At 41.8% G+C, this 15,551-nt stretch overlaps 1 long non-coding RNA gene across 1 annotated transcript; it reads right to left on the bottom strand.

The window, feature by feature from the left end:
• Nucleotides 1-8,383: 8,383 nt before the first annotated feature.
• Nucleotides 8,384-15,551, bottom strand: LOC123934508. Its single transcript, XR_006816807.1, has 3 exons — nucleotides 15,518-15,551; nucleotides 9,423-9,477; nucleotides 8,384-8,574 (listed from the first exon to the last, which is right to left on the bottom strand). It is a non-coding gene; the product is annotated as an uncharacterized LOC123934508 (long non-coding RNA).

Raw genomic sequence — 15,551 nt, 5'->3', positions numbered from 1 at the left:
TTAAGTGTTTGGCTTACTCTGTAGGCTCAATAATTGCTCTTTCTTATTGTGAATATTGTTTTTCAATAAGTCTGCAAAATACAAAGCACCCATGGAAAGGAGGGAACCATCATTTTTCTATTAAGAGCAACTGTCCCCAAGGGAGACAAAAGACAGCTTAAAAGAAGTTAACTACATTAGGTTTTATGGGCAAGAAAGAAAAGAAATCCCACCCACTTGTTTTCACAATATAAGGTAAAACTATTCAATAAATAAAAGTGAGGGAAAGAAAACTTTGTTTCCATTTTATGTGTAAATAAGGGAAAGAGGCCTTGGATTACATGGGAAGTGGAAGAGAGAGGCAGCCCCTTTCAGTCTTCTGGGAGTGCTGGATCTGGGAAAATCAGAGAAGCTTACACAAACTACAGATCCTTCCTTTCCCTGAAATTTCAAGGAGCTCATAGCCTCTCTGAAGCCCATCTTTCACACTCTCTGTCCCAAGAGGAACATGGAAAGAGAAAGAAATCAAGTCAGCAAGAGGAGGAGAGAAGAGAAACAAATTTTTTTTAAACAGTCAGTATGCTCTGTTTGACCATTTGTCAGCCACTGTTTCAGAAGACTTTACCCCTACATCCCTTCCATCTTTGGCACCTTAATATTGCCTCCAGTGATCATTCAGCAAGCTTGGCAAACCCAAGATCATCAACCCTTCACCTTCACTAACTTCCTCTCAAACCAAATCATGCTCAGACCAAAGGTGGTGCAGACTCCATAATTTCTCCCACTGGTATCACCCACCCAACTCCTCCTCCCTGAAAATTAGGTCTCTCTGCAAAGCACCTCTCCTTCTCCAAGGCCATCTCAGGGTACTGAGGCCTGCCTCTTAACACCCAGAGGTCTGTTTTGAATTTATGCAATACTCACATTGGACTTGACTTGGAGAAATTGTCTGTATATGTGTGGGTTTGTGTAGGTGGAGAAGGGTAAGAACTCAGAAAATTGCTTCAAGTTTTTCTAAATTAATCCCAAGGTCACATCCAAATGATAGGTCAAAGGTTTCTCTATCTTTGCACTTTGGTATAAAAATAGCTTCTCCTTCTTTCTCTTGACTCTTCTCTACGGCAGTGGAAATAGAATTATTTTTCCCAGACAATTTCTACTTTCAATTCAAGGCTTTGGTACACTAACCTATTGTACTTCTCTGGAAAAGTCCGAGATTATGATGTATTTTAAGACTTCCAGGGACTCTAAGCACCAAAATTCAAGTGCTCTTGCAATTCACTGATGGAGAATGAAAGCAGGTGGATATTTATCATCTGTATGTGAACAATGACAATTAGTGATCAGAAGCTCAGGGTTATGAAATACTGCATGAAAGGCCATTACTTTATTTTTTTATTTTTATAAGATTTTCCTTTTGTAAGTGATCTCTACACCCAACATGGGTCTTGAACTTGTGGTCCCAAGATCAGGAGTCGCATGCTCCCTCAACTGAGCCAGCCTGGTGCCCCAAGGAAAGGCATCACTTTACTATGCTGTGCCTGTGCAATATTCATGATAAAAGGTGAACTTTTTTAAAAAAATTAAATTTCTATTTCAGTCAGAAGGAGCATCTGCTGGGTAAGTAATTTTCTGGAAGGAATGGAATTTTACACCCGTCACAGAGCCCCTTCCCTGTTAGGCCTTTTAAATTAGAAAAGGTTAATTATTTCATGTCTGGTTATAATGACTTCATCGAGATTTCTTGTGAAATCTGATTAGAAGGCAAATATCTGACTGTTGGCCTGATAGAGATCACCACCGTGTCTTCTGCAGCTGGGTCAGTCAGTATGCCTAACCTCACCGAGCACACGTGGTGCTTGGTAATGAAGAGTAGTGAGTTAACATTAAAGAGTTTAGAGAGTTGGCATTAATCAGACATAAATTACGATGACTTATTCTTTGAAACTAACAAATTTAAAAAGTGAAAAGCCTGGCATTTTCCAATGTTAGGCATGATAGAAATCAGTCTTATTTTGACTATATCAGGGTATTTTTTCTTTGTTTTGCAACACAGTCATTTAACAACTGAGGTTACAAGTCTGTACGGCTCTGAGTATTGCTTCTGTTTCCAAAACAATAGGAATTTGGGGACACTGTTGCTAATGATACGGTTCCTATTGCCTATCAACTTGCATCCAACGTTGGTATGTTCTTCATTTTCCTGCCCCTTTGCCAGCTGCTCAGTTGGCCACCACATTCAACTTTGGCCTGTGTCTATAACACACATGAGCAGGCCTCCCTTCAGGGGCTTCATTAATAGCTTTCAGCATCTGCTTGCATTCCAAGCATTGAGTACTAAATCCAGAGAGGGCCTGGCATATGGCTGCATTGTTCTACGTAGAAAATGAAAAACATAGGAATGCACCCTCAACTACTGAACTTTAAAATTCCAACCACTGCTGGCTTAAAGCAAAAAACTTAAAGAGCTGTGTGTGTGTGTGTGTGTGCACGTGTAAACACATACACATGCACACACTTGTTTGTAGAAAAAGATCTGAAAGTATTCACATGAAAAATACATCAAGATGTTAATGGTTACCCATAAGAACTGAGATTGGGGGTGAGGGTGTAAGGAAATTTCTCTCCTTATACTATGTAGGTCGTTCTATTATTTGAATTTTTTATAATAATTACACAGTCCTTTTATTATTAAAAACAAAAACTAAAATATATATAAGCATAGAAAAAAATTGGCGAGGGTTCACATCAAAGTGTTTAGAATTGTTACCTCTGGAGGGTAGGATTAGAGTGAAGGACTTTTACCTCCTTATAGATTGTATATGCTTATAAATTTTAAATAGTTAGATTATGGTCATGTTTTCTTTTTATATGTAACACTATGTTATTTTCAAATTAAAGTTTTAAATTACTTTAAAAAGAATAATGCGGAGCATCTGGGTGGCTTAGTTGGTTAAGCAACCAACTCTTGATTTCGGCTCCGGTCGTGATCTCAGGGTCATGGGATCAAGTCCCACAAGAAGCCCGCTTAAGATTCTCTATTTCCCCCTCTTTCTCTAAAAAAAAAAAAAAAAGAATCATTACAGAAAAGTGTTCTAGACCTCATGAATTCTGTTAATATCTATTATTTGCAATGACTGATTTGGTACTCCCATATGCTAGTGGTATGATTTTAAGTCTAACAATTTCCACTTTGTTTTCCTATTATCATAGAAGGATTTGGGATTATAAGCAATCACATGAGTCTTGGCCTACTGGATAAAGTTGAGAAGTAAAGCATAAACTTTCTGTGCATTCTGTAGAACATAAGTTTCTCATGTTCAGAGATCTTGTCGGCTTTGTTCACCACTACACCCCAATGGCTAACATATAGCACATATTCAATAAATATTTGTTGAATGACTAGATGAATAAATGTTCAAATTAAAAGAAAAAGTGAGCCAGTCAGATACCTTTATAGTGAAAGAGCAGAGGATATGCCATGTAGATGGTAAGAGAAGAGAGGAGCATTGTTTAGTGGGAAAAAAATACCCCACTGAAATGGGGAGTCAAAGCAACCTGGATCTAACTGACTGGATAAATGACCTTTTCCTGTCTCTGGAACTCAATGTCCTCATTTGTTGAGTGAGAGAATTAGAATAAGTTTATAGTATTTGAATTGTTTATAACAATGGGCCCATATTATTTAAAAGAGAGCATGTAAAATAGTTACAAAAGTAAAAATTCACATACAGTTGTCTGAAGTGATGTTCACCTAGCATTAATGATGGTTATTTATGGAGGTTTATTTTCATTTTGCCTTCCTCAACTTATTAAATATTTAACAATGATCATGTATCATTTTTACAAAAACAAATATCATTGCACTATTTTTTTAAATAGCTTTTTTTAAAAGATTTTATTTATTTATTTGACAGACAGAGATCACAAGTAGGCAGAGAGGCAGACAGAGAGAGAGGGGGAAGCAGGCTCCCCGCTGAGCAGAGAGCCTGATGCGGGGCTCGATCCCAGGACCCTGGGATCATGACCTGAGCCGAAGGCAGAGACTTAACCCACTGAGCCACCCAGGCGCCCCTCACTGCACTATTTTAAAGGGATGATCAGCCTATGGGAAAAAAAAAACCAAAAGAATTACCATAATTACCTAACATGATTAAAAGGAAGGCATAAGGGTTACAATCCCTAAGGTTAAGATCAAACCTCTTCCAGGCTTGACACCTCTCTGGAGAAGGTCATGGGGTACGCAATGTCCAGCATGCTCCTGTTGAGACCACCACTCCACTTCCCCCTATAATCCCCATAACCCCATTACCAATTGCTATGCACTGAATAAGGCACCAGTCCCAAGAAGTGGTTACACTAAAACTGACCGTCTGCTCCCCAGCCAAGAGATCATTGGGACTCATCAAGTTTTAAATGCCTATTTACTTCAGTCATCACAAAAATTTCAAACTACCTAGATGATCCATTATCATTCACCTTCTTTTCCCCATGAAAATGAATTCCTACATCCATTAATCAGATTCAATCTACCACTCCTCCTTAAACTACCCAACCCTTCTGTTCTGCTCTCTGCAAAATCCCTGACATCCTTAATGTCTCTAAAATTTTCCTTGAATTTCATGCTTTATCAAAAACTTGGCTCCCTTCTGAAGACACTGCTTCCTGTACAGTCTTCTTTTTTTTTTAAGATTTTCTTATTTCTTTATGTAACAGAGAGATCACAAGTAGGCAGAGAGGCAGGCAGAGAGAGAGTGGGGGAAGCAGGCTCCCTGCTGTGCAGAGAGCCCGATGTGGGGCTCGATCCCAGGACCCTGAGATCATGACCTGAGCTGAAGGCAGAGGCTTAACCCACTGAGCCACTCAGGTGCCCCCCTGTACAGTCTTCTTAAGTGGTGACTATTTTTATTCGTACATGATATACTACTAGGCTGAGGGGCAGGGTATGTGTCCTTGATCTTCCTTGGCACTTTATGTTCATGGGTCCTCCCTCAAACCCCTGACTCAACTCCTTTTAATCACTTTGCTATCAGACTATATCACCAGCTACACCTCCTTATTGCAGTCATCTATTCTCCTGTTCAATTTCCCTTATTCATTCCTGGTTTTAGCTCATGGGTTTATTCTTTCTCACAACTGCTCGTGTCATCATTCTTGGAGATTTCAATATCCATGTGGAGTCTACATACATTCATACATACATACATACATACATACATACATACATATATACATAGTCTATGTTGTAATCCATCCATCCAGTACTCTGGCCTGTCAGTCGCTTGACCTCCAATCCAAAGATCTTATCCTCTTACCAAGCTCAGCCACCCTGTTCTAACACTCATTTCTTAGACCTTGTCATTACAAGCTACTGCAACATCTTAAAAATCTCAATTGTAGTACCCTAGTATCATCTCTTTCTAATTCCCTCTAATACATCTACTCCACTCATCCTCCTACCCCTAACCATTATTTTTTGCTCTCCATTACCTCCCTCATATCCTCATTTCCATGTTTATCCAATTTAGATCCCATTGTACATCATTATAATCACTCTGTGGCACCCATTCTCAACTCTCCAACTCTCTTTTCCACCATCACACCTACCTGGAAAAACCTGAACCAAGACTTAATTGAATTATCCATCTTCTTTATATCTGTATTCCAGCAGCTGATCCCCTAGCTGGAGCAAGTTTCAATGTAAGCTTCATGACCTCAGATCAAAAGTGGACTCTCAAGCTCCCAAACCTTTATCTCTAGCTCTGAATCCTTTCCTAAGTTCCAGGCTCATATAGCTAACTGCTTGCAGTACTGGACATCTGCACTTGAACGTCTAATAGGCATTTCAAATTTAATTTGTCCAAGATCAAACTAATTTTTTCCTGTAAATCAGCTCTTTGTCTACATTTACTATCTCAGTTCTTGCTAATTTCATCCTTCCAGCTTCTCAAGCCAAATGCCCTGGAGTCATCGCACATTCATCTCTTTATTCCTCATCTCTCTATTCTTCAGCAAAGCTTTTTCGCTCCATCAGCAACATATATTCATAACCAGATCACTTCTTGCTACCACTATGGTGCTGCCCTGGTTGAAGCTCCCCTTATCTCCTGCCAGGATTACAGCAACATCCTCCCGTCTGGGGTTAAATGTGTCTCCCAAAAAGGTATGTTGGAGTCCCAAACCCCCAGTACCTCAGAATGTTACCTTAGTTAGAATAGAGTCATTGGGGATGTAACTCGGTAGGTTAAAATGAGGTCATACTGGAGGAGGATGGGCCCTTAATCCCATATGACTGATGTCCTTAAAGAAGAGGGGAGAATCACAGAGAGAAGTTGCCCATGTGATGATAGATACACAGGGAGAAAGCTACACGACAACACAGGCACAGAATGAAGTGTTCTAGCTACAAGCCAAGGAATTATAAGGATCAACAACCAACAGGAAGAGGCAAAGATGGAATCTATCCTGATTATCAGAGGGAGCATGGCCCTGTGATACCTTGATTTCAGACTTCTAGCTTCCAGCTCTGTGAGACAATAAATTTCTATGGTTTTAAAGCCACCCCATTTGTGGTACTTTATTGTGGTCCAAAAAACTGATGTACCTTTTTTTTTTTTGGTATCTCCTAACTGGGTTTTTGTTTGTTTGTTTCTACCCTTGACTACCCACTGCCTCACTTTAATGCAGCAGCCAGAATAATCTTGCTAAACCTCTGAGTCAGATCACGTTTCTCATCTGTTCAAACCCTGCAATGGCTCCGCTTTTCATATAGACTAAAAGTCTTACAGAAGTCTGTGAGTTCCTATAAAATCTCTTCCCTTTTTATGAATCTGGTCCCTTCTATTACTCTCCCCCTGCATTCACTCTACTCCAGCCACACTGACCTACTTTGCTGTCCCTCAAACTTCTGCACAGGCTTCCGTCAAGTCTTCTCATTTGATGTTCTCTGTTACGACAATAACAGAGAGTGCAAATTCCTGAAGGCTTGCTTACGTTTAAGCTGAGTGTGGCCCATAGGTGCTCTGTGGCTTATATAACTTTACATATAAACACATGCATACAAGCATGTATGCCTGTATTGGCATGGTATGAATTGGGGGGGGGGGGAATCATGGTTTTACAAACTGCCCACTTGGAAAGGCCATATGGTTTAATGGCTAAGTAAATAAGACTTAGAGACTCTAAAAGACCTAAGCCTGGGTGGCTCAGTGGGTTAAAGCCTCGGCCTCTGGCTCAGGTCATGATCCCAGGGTCCTCGGATCGAGCCCTGCATTGAGCCCTGCATCGAACCCTGCATCAAGCCCTGCATTGAGCCCTGTATCGGGCTCTCTGCTCAGCAGGGAGCCTGTTTCCTCCTCTCTCTCTGCCTGCCTCTCTGCCTACTTGTGATCTCTGTCAAATAAATAAATAAAATCTTTAAAAATAAAAAAAAATAAAAGACCTAAGTTAAGTCATCAGATTACTTGATGGTGAAAGAAGGAAAATGACCCATCTGATTTTTACTTTAAAAAAAAATCATCCCCCAAGCCTGTTTCCTCATCTGTAAAGTGAGAAAATAAAAAATAACTGTACTATTAAATTAGATGATGCATGCAAGGTACTTGCCACATAGCAAGCATTGGTAAATATCAGCTATTGTTATTACTAATCAATGAAATTTAAAAGAAGTTTAAATATGAGTACCAAGACACCAAGAATAATTATTTTGAAGTCTACTGAAGAATAAGCTAGGTTAGAATTTGAATGGACAAATTTCCCTTTAGGACAAGTGTGGGCTTAAAAAGTTCTTAATAAAATTCATATCAAATATTTGTGGAAGCCTAGGATTTCACCAAGTACAGATAGAAAATGATGCTGTTTATTTAGGTCTCTCTCAGCACTGACACTTTCTGACCATGTCCAAATGGTGTATTCATCATAGTGCCCATGAACTGGCACAATCCTGAGTCTTATAATGGGCTTGTTTCATGGCCAGAGTTCCCCAGAAAGTATTGCCACCCTTCAATACCTCCTCAAATAAACCCAGCTCTGCTCACACACACACCCCAATATCAGGATTGATTTGCCTTTTTTTCAAAAACTATCAAACTCACAAAAGAAAACGCTTAATCAATAAAAATTGAAACCAGTCTCATAGTTCCAAAGCAAGGATGATCTATTAGGACAGGATCACTGACAGGGTAGCTGTGATGATTTCCACCCCCGGGGAAATGTGAGAAAATTGTAAGGAGAACCTACAGAACCTCAAGCGGGTTCATGCTACTACCTAGGGCTGAGAAGTAGAATTAGACTTAAATAGAAAAGCCAGTATTTTTGACAGCCACGGTGTAAACCCCAGACTACATCTTCTCATTCTAAAAATAAAGTAGTCAGACATAAGATAAATGAAAAGGATGCCAGGATACCATGCTGGTGCTGCAAAAGATGGACGGAAGTTCCTTTTTTGTTGGATTTCAAAAAATTTGACAGTATTTTAGTTTCAGAACTTTGTGTGGTCTTTGATGAGAGTGCGCCCTCTGGTGGCTCCAGCCATGACTTGCAAGTGAATGAGCACCTTAAGTCTGATGCTCTCCACCTTGAGGGACTTCAACTTCTCTAGAGGCGAAAAAAGGAAAATAATCTGATTTTAACTTTAAAAAATCACCCACCCTTCAAAAGCTTATACCATTGAATTCAATTTACTTTAATAATTCTCTTTTTTCAACATAAAGGAAGGTACCCAGTATTCACTTTGAGTGATGAGTTCACGCTTGCTTTCTTCTTTCCTCTAATAAGCACGTATCACCTTTCATTTTCAAAAATTTTTATTTTGAAATGTTATAATCAGATAGAAAATTATATATACCTGTGCATATACCACTCAGGTCTCTAGTATTATAATATTTGCCATATTTGTTTCAGAGTTTCTAATTATTTTCTATTTTGAAATTTACAGAAAAGTGACAAGTACAATTCAGAGCTTTTTTCTAGTTGCTGACTTGATGCCCCCAAATGCTTTAGAATTCAATATGAGCAAAGACATTTTCCTACATAATCACAATGTAACCATGAAAATTTTCAGAACTCACGTTCTGCCAATTATCTTAATAATATCCCATGGCAGTTCTGATAACCCATATCAGACTATCCACACAGATAGTCATCTTCCTCACCTTGCTTGAATTCCCACACTCCAAGCTAGGTCGTCCCTCCTACATGGATGCCTTTTTACCCCATCAGGCTCTGGCAACCCATATCAGACTCTTCCCCTCCTGGTCCCATGTAGAGCACAGCCTTGCTCACCCTGTTCAGGCTCAGAAACCTGGCACAATTCTCATAGATGCTATCATCATCCTCCTTGGCCTCATACTCCCCTCGCCAAAGTTTTTCCTGAGTAGATATCCTGCTGTTCAGGGTCTGACACCTCATACCATGCCATTCACACGTGTGGATGCCCTCCTTACCTTGTTCTGATTCCCATGCACTGATTCTCAGCAGCTCTGAATCCTCCACGCCAGGCTGCCCACACAAAAGAAGAATCTCTTAACCTTGTTTAAGCTCTGTTGAATTGTGTACCCCCAAAAAAAGATAAAAGTTGAAGTCCTAACCTGTAACACCTCAGTACCTTGCAGATGTAATTAGTTAAGATGAAATCATACTTGCGTAGGATGGATGCCTAATGCAATATAACTGGTGTCCTTATAAGAAGATGGCCAAATGAGACAGACATACAGAGAAAGTGTCACATGACAATGAAGGCAGGGATTGCAATTATGCAGTTGAAATCCAAGGAATACTAAAGGTTGCTGGCAAATCACTGGAAGCTAGGAGGAGACAAAGAAGGATTCCCCTATAGGTTTCAGAGGGAGCACAGACTTGCTGATACCTGGAGTTCTCAGACTTCCAGCCTCCAGAACTGAGAATAAATTTCTGTTGTTTGAAGCCATCCAGTATGTGGTACTAAAAGGTAGCCCCAGAAAACTAACAGATTTTGGTATTGGGAAGTGGAGTACTATAAGGCTGTAACAAATACCTAACAATGTGACTTTGGAATTGCTAATAGGTAAGGGCTGGAAGAATTTTGAGGTTCATGTCAGAAGAAATCTAGATTGCCTTGAAATGAATGTTGCTTGAAATATGAATGTTAAAGGTGCGTTTGGTAGGGTCCCAGACAGAAATAGCAAACAAGTTGTTGGACACTGGACAAAAAAGTGATCCTTATTATAAAGTGGCAGAAAACTTGGCCAAGTTATTTTCTACTATTGGGAGGAAAGTGGAACTTGAAAGTGATGAACTTAGCTAAGGAAACTTCCCAGCAAAGTATGGAAAGCACAGCCTGGTTTCTCCTTACTGCTTGTAGTAAGGTGATAAAGAAAAGAGATAAAGAATGAATTGTTAAACAAAAAGGAGACAGAACTTAAAGATTTGGAATATTCTCAGTCTAATCATATTGCAAAAAAAAAAATGGGAAAGCATGCTCTGGAGAGAACAAAGAGATGTGGCTGGACAATCTCTGAGAAAGAGATTATGAGTGTGACTCAAGGATCCAATCAACCATCTCAATAGATGCTAGGAAGAGATGTAGTTATCCAGATAAGATCTGCGGAGAACCTTCTTTTCTGATGGCTTGGACTTCTGTGAACTGCAGGGGAGGCTGGCATTTTTTTTTTTGAGAATTTTATTGCTCACAAACACTACCAGCATGGATTAGAAGGAACAGAGAGGGACAAAATGAAGAAAGAACGACTGGAAGAGCCATTGATGCAGGTACCTGGGCAATTCAGGCCTCCTTGGTTCCAGAGGGCAGAGTCACCACTTCCTTCTAGAGGATGGAGCCACTGCCCAGGAATGAGAGGGTGGGGCCGCCATCTCGATTGAATGGGGTGGCGTTACTACTCAGGACATGGGTGAGGGGGTGACTGGGGTAGGGATAGGGGGCAATAATGAGACTGGTCACGTCCTGGGTTCCAGAGATCAGAGCTCCCTTCTGGGCGTAGGGACCGGGGACTCTTCCCAGAGCTAAAAAGGCCAGGTCACCATCTTGTTTCCAGGGGGAAGAGCCACCTCCTCAACTAGAGAGGGTAGGGTAGCTGCCTAAGCCTAAGTGGGTGGGATGTCCACCCGGGGCCTAGGGGGTAGGGTTATTGTCCAGGGGTGGGGTCAGGGAGGACACCTAGAGCTAGGGGCCAAGCCATCTCTTCTTTCGAGATAGTGGGCTACCACTCAAGAGCTGAGGAGGTGGGCCCAGTGAAGAGAGCCGCAGAGAATTATTGTAAAGCTATAAATTCTAACGGGATTGCCCTGTTATGTTGCAAACTGCTTTACGCCAGTGACACCTTTTTCCCCTTCCAATTTTTCCCCTTTGGAATGGAAATGTTTGTTCTATACTATCCCATCTCTGTATCTTGGACGCAGATAATTTGTTTTCTATGTTTTACAGATCCACAGCTGGAAAGGAATTTCGTCCCAGGATGAACCATACCCTGAGTCTTACCCATACCTAGTTTAATGATATTTAGATGAGATCTTGGACTTGGCCTTGATGCTGAAATGCGTTAAGACTTCTGAGGCTGTCGGAATGGGGAAAATTGCATGTGGGAAGGCCATGAATTTGCAGAGAGAGGGCATAGAGCAAACTATTATTGGTTGTATTGTATCCCCAGAAAATGATATATTGAAGTCCTCACCACCGGTGTCTCAGAATGTGATCTTATTGGGAAACAGGGTCATTGTAGATATCATTAGCTAAGTTAAAATGATTTCATACTAGAGTAACGTGGGCTCCTAATCCAATATGACTGGGGTCTTAATAAGAAGATGACTACATGGGGCACCTGGGTGGCTCAGTGGGTTAAGCCTCTGCCTTCGGCTCGGGTCATGATCTCAGGGTCCTAGGATCGAGCCCCACGTCCGGCTCTCTGCTCAGTAGGGAGCCTGCTTCCTCCTCTCTCTCTGCCTGCCTCTCTGCTTACTTGTGATCTCTGTCTGTCAAATAAATAAATAAAATCTTAAAAAAAAGATGATGACTACATGAAGACAGAGACACACCAGGAGAATTCCACGTGACAGCAAAAGCAGAGACTGCAGTTACGCAGCTGCAAGCCAATGAACACCGAAGATTGCCTGCAAACCACCAGAAGCTAGGAAGACTAAGGAAAGACTCCTCTGAAGGCTTCAGAGGGAGCATGGCCGTGCCAACACCTTGAGCTGGTGGCATCTCTGTTCCTTCCGTCATGAACCTGGGGGGACTTTTGTAAGCGCCTCAATTAATAAAACGTGGTGAAAGTGATGCTGCATGACTCCTGGGGCTAGCTCAAAAAAGACAGCATAGCTTTCACCTGGCGCATGCTCTCGCTATGTCCAACCGTCTAGCTGTCTCTCTCTCTCTCTCTCTCTCTCTGCCCTTGGAATCCAGATACCACATTGTGAGGAAGCCCAGTCAATAGGGAGAGACTAGGTGTGGGTGTTCTGTCTGACAACATCAGGCAGGCTCCTAGCCGACACCTAGCATTCACTGTCACACGTGTGAGTGAACAAAGCTTTAAGCTGATTCCATCCTCCACTTTCAAGTCTTCCAGCTGAAACCCTAGACATCACGGAATAGAGTCAAGCTATACCTTCTGATGCCCTGTGCAAAACAGAAGACAAGGAAGTAATAAATGGTTTTGTATTGCTTTAAGACACTAAGTAGAGGGGTACTTGTTACATAGTAATAGGTAAGTGATGCAAATTATTCATAGTTCATAGTTCTCTGGAATAACAAGAAGCTACCTCTGGATATAACTGTAGATGACAAATCCTGGACTTTGGAGCTGATGTTATAATAGGGTAAAACTTTTGGGGGGTCTTGGGAAAGGTAAGTAGATTTTGCATATAAGAGGAACATGAACCACAAGGACCAGAAAGTGGAATGTGCTATATTGTTATATTAACCACCTCCAAGGAACAACACCTCTCCATATCCATGCCCGTGATTAATCTTCTCCTAGGCTTAACCATGTGACTTGCTTTGACTGATGTGATTCAATAAGAGTCTTGAAAGTACTTGTACTTTGGAGCTTGCCCCTTCTCAATGCTGGGACCCGTGCAACCACTATGTGAAGAAGCATGGCCTCATCTGCTAGAGGACAAAAAAATAAAAAAACTCATGAAGAGAGAACCCAGTTATCCCAGTCATTCCAAGTGAGGCCCCAGAATTAACCATGCAAAAAAGGAACACAGTCATGCAAGGCAGAAGAGACAACATGAGCAGAGTTATAAACTAGCAGGCTGCATGCAGAGGACCAACTAAAACCAGTTCCGTATTACTGTAGCGTCAATTTTGAGAAGTGGTATAGCAATAATGTCTTGGAAGACCATGCTGCAAAGATATTTTATGCTTTGCTTTCATTCTTCCTGAGCATCATTAGAAGTTTTAACCAGGGAAGAGACATGATCAGTTTGCAATTTAGAAAGATCACTTTGACGGTAAAATGAAAGATGGGTTGGAGAGGTGAAAGATGGAAGAGATATAATGAGGTTATGATAATAGTGAAGACAAAAAATGATGAGTGACTCAACCGGAGCAGTGCTAGAAGAAATGGCAAGGAGGGAAGAGATACAGGAAATATTTAGGAGATGAAAACAGCAGGACTTTGGGATAGATTGAATGTCAAAGCTGCAGAGAAATAGAGGCATCTAGGAGCATTCTTTGGTTTCTAGTTTGGATAGAAGTGGTACCAGTCACTGAAGGAGGAAATACAGGAAGAATGATGAGGCCTTTGTTTTGTTATATTTCACTGAGGGGAGGTGGAGTTGAATTTTGACTAAGTCAGTTTCAGTTGCTTGTCAGACATCTATATAGAAATGTTTGGCTTGCAGTAGAGTATATCACCAGGCTAGAGTTTTAAACGTAGAAGTTTTAATTACATATGTGGAATTAAAATAAGAACACATGCAAGGGTGCAGTGCATTGATTAAGAATACAGCTCTTGGAGGGAGTCTGGGAAAATGGCAGAGTAGAAGGAACCTAAACTCACTTCATCCCATGGATACACATAGATTACAGCCACATCAGTACAACTAACTCAGAAAACAGACTCTCCCCAGTTAATCATAAAGAGGAGGCCATATCAAGAAGGGAGGAGGGGCAGAGACCCAGTTGGGAATCAAACTCTTGGGGAGACGAAACACAAGCGGGAGGGCCACCACAATCATGAGAAGGGAGAGGAAGAGACAACACATGTGTTCCAGGCACCCCACACGTGGAAGAACTACACTGGGAAGACAAGTCTCCATTAACATTTGGCTTTGCAAACCAGTAGGGCTTAACTTCACTAGTTTATACAACCAGTAGGGCTTAACTCTGGGTACCTTAAAAATCAGCAGCCTTGGCTCATGGGCAGCCAGACGGTTATAGGAAAATAAGTCCTCACCCTTAAAGAGACAGCGTAACAGACAACCTCAGAGAGACACAGCGTAGAAGAAGCAGTTTGAAAAGTATCTGGGGTATATGGGAAGGAGATTTATTTACCAATCTCGGAACATATGCTGGAAGGGCAGGAATCTTTAGGAGACTTCTCCAAGAACTAAAGAGTTGAAGGGCAACATTTCTCGCCCTGTTCCTCCCAGCCTGGACCCAGACACATCGGGGAACCAGCATGAACACTCTCCACCTAGCCTGCCAACACTGCGAACCCCAACCGTGCATTCTCCTGAGGATCCACTCCATCCAAACTGCCCCACTCAGCAGGAGTCCCTCCAAAGTGGAGTCTCATTGTGCAAGCAGCCATGACAGTGCCCAGTGCCACTCCGAAGTGACTCCTGCACTGGGGAGAGGGGAAGATAACCACATATACCACTTCAACTGCAGCCCAAGCAGCAGGCCGGGGGCAGACATCTGATCTGATTGCTGTCCTTACCCACCAACAAAAACCTCACAGGCACACAGAGAAAGCCCTATAGTTTAGGATCACTGCAAACCTGACAGACAGGGGGCAGGCATCTGGTCTGACTGCAGGCCACACACACACACACACACACACACACACACACACACACACAGTCACTCGGGGGTCAACACAGGGAAAGTGTCCTGCAGTTTGGCGCCACCACAGCGCCTTCAAATGAGCTGAGGGCAGGCAACTGGTCTGATTCAACTATAAGTCCAAAGCAGCCTCAGACTGGCCCCTTAAGAGCAGAGGGACAAAACCCTGCCCACAACAGACAACATGGGCCATTGCAGCTGACTGGACTAAAGGCAAAGGCAGCTCAGCCACAGGAGTAGGACACATGCAACACACATAGAAGACACCCCTGAAGCACCTGGTTCAGGTGAACAGGGAACACTGCACTACGGGACACTAAGGGATCTCTTCACAAGGACACTATTTTCGAGATCAGGATACATAGCTGACTATCCTAATAGAAACAAACACAGAGTGCTGGACAAAATGAGGACATAGAGGAATATGTCCAAAATAAAAGAACAGAACAAAATCAAAGCAAAAGAGCCAAGGGGAGCAGAAATAAGCAATATGCTCGATGGAGAATTCAAAGTAATGGTCATAAGGATACTTACTGGACTTGAGAAGAGTGGAGGATCTCAGTGAGAC

Source organism: Meles meles, chromosome X (assembly GCF_922984935.1).
Source record: "Meles meles chromosome X, mMelMel3.1 paternal haplotype, whole genome shotgun sequence".
Lineage (NCBI taxonomy): Eukaryota > Metazoa > Chordata > Mammalia > Carnivora > Mustelidae > Meles > Meles meles.
Note: the sequence above shows the minus strand (reverse complement) of the source record. Positions and strands in the feature narration are given on the sequence as shown.